This window comes from Sinocyclocheilus grahami, unplaced genomic scaffold (assembly GCF_001515645.1).
Source record: "Sinocyclocheilus grahami isolate Dianchi unplaced genomic scaffold, SAMN03320097.WGS_v1.1 scaffold6499.1, whole genome shotgun sequence".
NCBI classification, from domain to species: domain Eukaryota; kingdom Metazoa; phylum Chordata; class Actinopteri; order Cypriniformes; family Cyprinidae; genus Sinocyclocheilus; species Sinocyclocheilus grahami.
In genome coordinates this window covers 1-7,099 of record NW_015510890.1, presented here as the reverse complement: position 1 = coordinate 7,099, position 7,099 = coordinate 1, and positions in this window count along the sequence as shown.

Below are 7,099 nucleotides of genomic sequence, written 5' to 3'. Positions count from 1 at the left end.
TTATAATGCTCAGGAACAGAGTTAAAAAATAAATTGCAACCACTGTTTCCTGACATCATCTGCTTTCGGAAGCCCAAACAAAGACGTTTGGGCACGGAGGTGAAAAAAAACAGCGTTTCAGGTGGTCGCACACCGGACGACAAGCGCAGTGTTGCGTCGCGCTACGTCTTTAAAATTCAAATACATCATTTTTTACACCGGCGGCATCGTTCTGTCCATGGCATCCAGTTACGTCGTGTTGTACTTGTAAGAATTGTTCTAGACATGCCGAAAATTTTAAGCTACAGCACAGCAGCTCTTCTTCTTGGTTTTCTCTGATGCACTAACTCTGCAGCAGCACTTCTTCTTCGTCGTCTCGTCTCATGCGCTCACTCAACCAAGCGTTCTAACCACAACCTCGCCCCTCCCCACCCCCCAACTATTCGAATCTCCATAGGCGGGAAATATTTGTACAGATATTCCAATGAGCCGCTTTGTGATATCACAAAGCCCGGAAAACAAACGCTGTAGTCCAAACGAGCCGTTTGCTGTAGTTCTTGAAAAGGGATTTTTAAAAAACGAAATATCTCCCTTTGGAGTGGATTTTGAGATTTGTAACTTTCTAGATATTTTTTATGCCCAAACATACACACGACACACTGACTGCAATTAAAAAAGTGAAAAAGCATAATAGGACCCCCTTCAACTGAAGTGTTTGAGTTCTTAGATGGTCTCGCTGTGCGATGGTACGGCGTGTGGGGGCGCTTTGTCGCGCTCACCAAGGTGAAAGCCAAAAGGTCTAGAGAGAGAGAGCGAGCGGCGTGAGAGCCTTGTGTCCATTTTAAGCAGGCTGACCTTTGGTCCGCCCCACGACGCGATCTTCCAATCGGACGCTGTTGCAGGACTTAGCCACGCCCTGTGTGGTTCCTTTTTTTCATGCACAAGTCACATGCCCTTGTGGGGCGTACTTCTGGAAGTTTCAAATAACTTCTGATAAAAGTCTTATCACCAGAGAATGATACATAATATAAAATTTTCACTAACACCAATGTTCGGCGAATAAGACAAGCTCCCACCCGATATTAATCTTCACATATCTTACACACATATTAAATTCTTTGTCTGCTAAAACGAGTTATAAGGCAAATATTAAAATATCATGGTTTCAATAACTCATCACACATATATATATATACGGCATAACACATACAGTGGATACATTTTCACTACTTATGAGTTTTAAACGCTTATCTGTTAAAATCGTCATGCAAGGTTCTGTTTCTTTTGTTGTCAGAGAAGTTTTGTAAGGGTTTCAGACAGGGCAGGAAGCAGGTGGTCAAACGTGATAGATCCCGTGCTTGCAGGCCCGAGGGCGTAATTAAATTACTGTCCTTTTCCTGTTTGGACATAATAGTTCCATCCATTGGTGGTCACAAGACATTGTGGTTTCTATATGTTGTGAACAAACCTTTTCAGCCCTTGATACAAAGAAAGCTTTGTTGTCTCTTGATTGGATCAGTCTTTAATCACTCCTCTGAGTAGCAAACCTCATGATGGCTGATAGGGATATAATAGTAGTGTCCGTATATGATAGAAATCCTTTCATTTACAATAACTGCTTTGGGTGCGAGTGATCTAATGTTTAGGAGCCCAAGCTTTAAAATTGGTTTTTGTTCATTTATTTAGCATTTTACCGGTCTAATCACGATCAGATTTTTTCTAGATCCTGCATTAAATTTATATTTTGACCTCACTATTCGGGGAACAGACACAGTCTTTATAGATTGGACAGCGCAAGTACTTCTATCATTTAAGCGGGTAGAACACAAGTCATCAGGGCAGTTATTTGAGAATTGGCTTATTAGTCACATGGAGCGTAGCGTCCTGGAGATGTTGTCCGACATGAGATCCGCTCCGACTCTGCTGGGGTGCAGGCCATCAGCGCGAAAAAGCCTAGGACGCTCCCAGAAAAGATTCCAATTATTAACAAAGTTTCTGTTCTTTACACCATGACAATAACCATTCATTTAAAGCAAAAAGCCTACTGAACTTTTCGTGTCCTCGTCGATACGTGGGAAGCGGTCCTGACACAATGATCGTCGTCGCGGGCGATGTGCGGCGCACCGTCTCGATCAGGCTCCTGAAGTCCCTCTTCAGCATCACCGTCTGCCGCAGCTTGGTGTCGTTAGCCCCCGCGTGAAGCACGACCGCTCCGGGGCTCTCGTCACCCTTCAGGATAGCGGGTATCTGCGCAGAAACATCGAGAACACGAGCACCAGGGAAACAGTGAGTGTGCACTTTACCTTCAGCTAACATAATTACAGTACTTTAATCTTTCCCTGTCTAGCTTGTACTTATTTGAACAATGCTTGAAGCTTGGTATTATGAGCACTTCCTGTGTCTTATTTGCCTCTTTAAGAAGAATCGCTTGGTGTATTATTCCCCAACTGTAAGTCGCTTTGGATAAAAGTGTCTGCTAAATGAATAAATGTAAATGTAAATATGTGAGAATGGGAGTATGCCAGTGAGAATGTTGGTCAGAGGAAGAGCACCAGGGAAACAGTGAGTGTGCACTTTACCTTCAGCTAACATAATTACAGTACTTTAATCTTTCCCTGTCTAGCTTGTACTTATTTGAACAATGCTTGAAGCTTGGTATTACGAGCACTTCCTGTGTCTTATTTGCCTCTTTAAGAAGAATCACTTGGTGTATTATTCCCCAACTGTAAGTCGCTTTGGATAAAAGTGTCTGCTAAATGAATAAATGTAAATGTAAATATGTGAGAATGGGAGTATGCCAGTGAGAATGTTGGTCAGAGGAACAAATTATCATTACAACAAAAGATTACCAAACCCAATTGACCTATCAGTAAGCCCCGCCCCCCTTATTTACTGTTGCTCCCTCGGACAAACAAACGGAGTTGCTCACTGTTTTACAATGACCGCTGCAGTGTGAAAACCTTGTCCCACAATGTTTTTTGCACAATTTTGGACACAGAAGGCCACCAAATGGGAATTAAATATTCCATGGAGGGATTTATAAAATATTAAAAAATAAATACGGTGGGTAACTCAAAGCGAGGGTTTATAAACACAATGCAAGCACAATGTTTTTTGCACAATTTTGGACACAGAAGGCCACCAAATGGGAATTAAATATTCCATGGAGGGATTTATAAAATATTTAAAAATAAATACGGTGGGTAACTCAAAGCGAGGGTTTATAAACACAATGCAAGCGGGAGAAGTCTCATATTACGGTCGTCACGATCGCGGATGACAACATGCAGGATCAGCGCTGCTCACGTATCGCAGGGTACGATTACATTAATGTACATTTAACCAGTTTACTATGAAGAGACGGTGAAATGCAGACCTTCGTTTATGTGTTTTTGACCTACACTGTAACATGAATACACAAGACGCGAGAACAGGTTTGTGCTATTTAAGTTTGTACATTAGCATGGACCCACTAACTTTAACGTTAGCTAGATTTAGCCAGAGATGAGCAGATGAAAATTGAAACTTAATGAGTGTATGACAACCAGAAACTGTTTTTGTCTTCATTTGGATTTGGGGTTGAATGCTTAGGGACATTTTGCTCAGTTTTGTTTGGGTTTAGGAAATGTAATAAAATAAATGATATTGCCTATCCTCTCAGGACACCTGGAATCAGTGTTACAAGTACCACAGGCACAACACCATCAAACCGATGCAAGCTTCGGATCTTCCAATGATTCTCTGTGGCGCTAAAACCTAAAGATGTTCGAGTTCCGCTCCCCGTGCAACTGATACTCGACTGCCATTGGCTCATCTGCATTCGAGGGGAGGGGCTTACCGATAGTTCGACTGCTTTAGAAGAATAGTTATTTTTTGTTGAGACTAGGAGGTAGGTTTATTCAGTCTGTATGGCTGATAAAGTCACGACAAACGCTGAAAAGCATTCATGTTCAACAGTCAAAAATTATTCTCCCTCAGTAACACAATGCAGTTAATCATATTTTCACAGTCATGTTTGTAATGTTTTATGTTGTACTCTTTTAGTTGGCACCTAAATAATTAACTGAAGTGATTCACTTTCATACTGGGAATTTGTCCACTGCATTAAACCCATCCAAGTTAATGCACACACATCAGGAGCAGCGAGTAGTGAACACACACCCAGAGCAGTGGGCAGCAACCCATGGAGCATTTGGGGGTTAGGTGTCCAGTTCAAACCTCTTGAGTCTGCAACAGGTGGCTGTTGGTACATCTGGCAGGGGGAAAGAGATAGGCACACTCCTCTCCTCTCTATTCACCTTATTTTGCAAAGTGGAAGTAAATACGATGACGTACATCCTTAAAATTGTGTTACATTATCATTTGCCTTAACCGGCTTAAGCGAAGGAGCAGCGGCGAATACAGCGACTTGCATGGAATTTCCCAATGGATTAAGATGGTTTTCTGTGTACAATGTTAAGGTTTTGTTCCTTTTCTATGCACGTTTCTCAAAAATGCACTTCACTGTCTGTAGCGGTGACATTTCAATCAATGTAACCTTATTATGGCTAGTCTTGTTTTAAAAAGTAGGCTACTTGTTATTTGCCTGTCCACCATATGTTTAAAGTCGTTTCTCCCCCCCAAATATTGAAGGTAAAACCCTTGTCTGGAGGTAATAACATATTTAATTATATTTAGCTTTGCTTCAGGGACATTACCCCACCCAAGCAGTGCTTTTTGATCCTCAAAGTGATGATGACATAAGTGCTCCACTGCAGACTACAATTATAATAATAGTAATAATTCATTACATTTATATAGCGCTTTTCTAGGCACTCAAAGCGCTTTACAATGTGAGGGGGTATCTCCTCATCCACCAGCAGTGTGCAGCATCCACCTGGATGATGCGACGGCAGCCATAGTGCACCAGAACGCCCACCACACACCAGCTTATTGGTGGAGAGGAGACAGAGTGATGAAGCCAATCAGCAGATATGGGGATGGTTAGGAGGCCATGATGATCAGAGGCCAATGGGCAAATTTGGCCAGGATGCCGAGGTCACACCTCTACTCTTTTCGAAAGACATCCTGGGATTTTTAGTGACCACAGAGAGTCAGGACCTCGGTTTAACGTCTCATCCGAAGGACGGTGCTTGTTGACAGTATAGTGTACCCGTCACTACACTGGGGCATTAGGACCCACACAGACCACAGGGTGAGCACCCCCTGCTGTTCTCACTAACACCTCTTCCAGCAGCAATCTAGTTTTCCCAGGAGGTCTCCCATCCAGGTACTGACCAGCTCAACCCTGCTTAGCTTCAGTGGGTAACCAGTCTTGGGCTGCAGGGTGACATGGCTGCCGGTACAAGACTCTCTGGATAGATCATACACCATTGATAAAAAGTTTATGTCGACAGCAAACCTGCTTTGTTCGCTTTACTTTTTTAACATTTTCAAATGAGGGTGTTCTATGTTTGTTTGTGGGTGTTTGGTACCTTTTTGTATCCCTGTAATACCGGGCCTAATATATACACACAAATGAACTCAACACAGACAAAAGTAAATCATTTCCCATACAAATCACTTGTTGAGGAACCTATCATAGGCTACGTTTACATGCACAATTTTTGGTTCAATCGGACTGAATTAATTTCCGATTGATGAATCTGAATGTAGTGTTTATATGAACGCTAACGAAAGTGATCGGGTTGATGAGCGTGTTTATATGTCACAAGCTTCAAATCGGAATTTATTTTATTTTACATGCACACACTGCACAAATATTGAGTTTCTCACTGTTTGCACATAATAACCACTCTCCTATACAGTTTATTTGTTTTTAATACCAGAATTAATATTGATTAATTTATGGGTAAATATACAGTACATATAACCCGCTGTGCCATGCTGCTCAGATTTATCACACAGTAAAAATGCCCCGCGCCCAAAACGGGTTGCCTGTGGATGAGAATCCAAAACAAGGACTGGTGGGAGGTTGTCCTGCTCCACTTCACAGTCGCCGAGTGAAAGGAGAGTTTTATACTGACAGGACACGCATTTATACAACACTTTATTCAAAAGGAAGAACCGCTCGTTCCGAGCGTCATACGTCATTACGCTTATTTCTCCATCATTGCACATGCGCAGTCCTTTCAGTTTCGGGGTTCAATCCGATCGAAATTTCATTCAGATTGAGCTCAATCGGATCGATTAAGGTGTTTACATGAAGGTTTTTCTGTCTGATTGAGCCGTCAATCCCATTACAAACGGATTATTTGGTTGCATGTAAACGAAGCGGTCCGTGTTTTCCTTGTTTTGCCGCGCCCAAAACGGGTTGCCTGTGGATGAGAATCCAAAACAAGGACTGGTGGGAGGTTGTCCTGCTCCACTTCACAGTCGCCGAGTGAAAGGAGAGTTTTATACTGACAGGACACGCATTTATACAACACTTTATTCAAAAGGAAGAACCGCTCGTTCCGAGCGTCATACGTCATTACGCTTATTTCTCCATCATTGCACATGCGCAGTCCTTTCAGTTTCGGGGTTCAATCCGATCGAAATTTCATTCAGATTGAGCTCAATCGGATCGATTAAGGTGTTTACATGAAGGTTTTTCTGTCTGATTGAGCCGTCAATCCCATTACAAACGGATTATTTGGTTGCATGTAAACGAAGCGGTCCGTGTTTTCCTTGTTTTGCCTAGCCTGTTTTTGCGGTTTCTGATCTTTGCCTGTTTTCCTGGATTTCTCCCTCTCGTCTCGCCCCTGTGATTCTGTCTGCCGATCGGTGACCTACGCTAGCCCTAGGACTATTCTTGTGATTTTGCCCGGCATATACCTGTTTGCCATTGTTCGACCCTGCCTGTTATACCACGTCTCTTTAATAAAAGCTTGCAGATGGATCCACACGTCTCACGTCTCGTCAGCCCCGTTACAGTAATATTATTAGTACCTGCACTTATTAATACAAAACAATAGTAATTTTTTTAATAAATTATCTTTATTTTTAATACCCTGAGTTAACTTATGTGCAAACATGTTGGTGAATCATAACTACATTTAAAGTACTTAATTAATGTGTAGTTAACACTGTTAACTTTGCTCATGGGAGTTTTACTTACTCAAAGTTGTTCTAAGGGCAG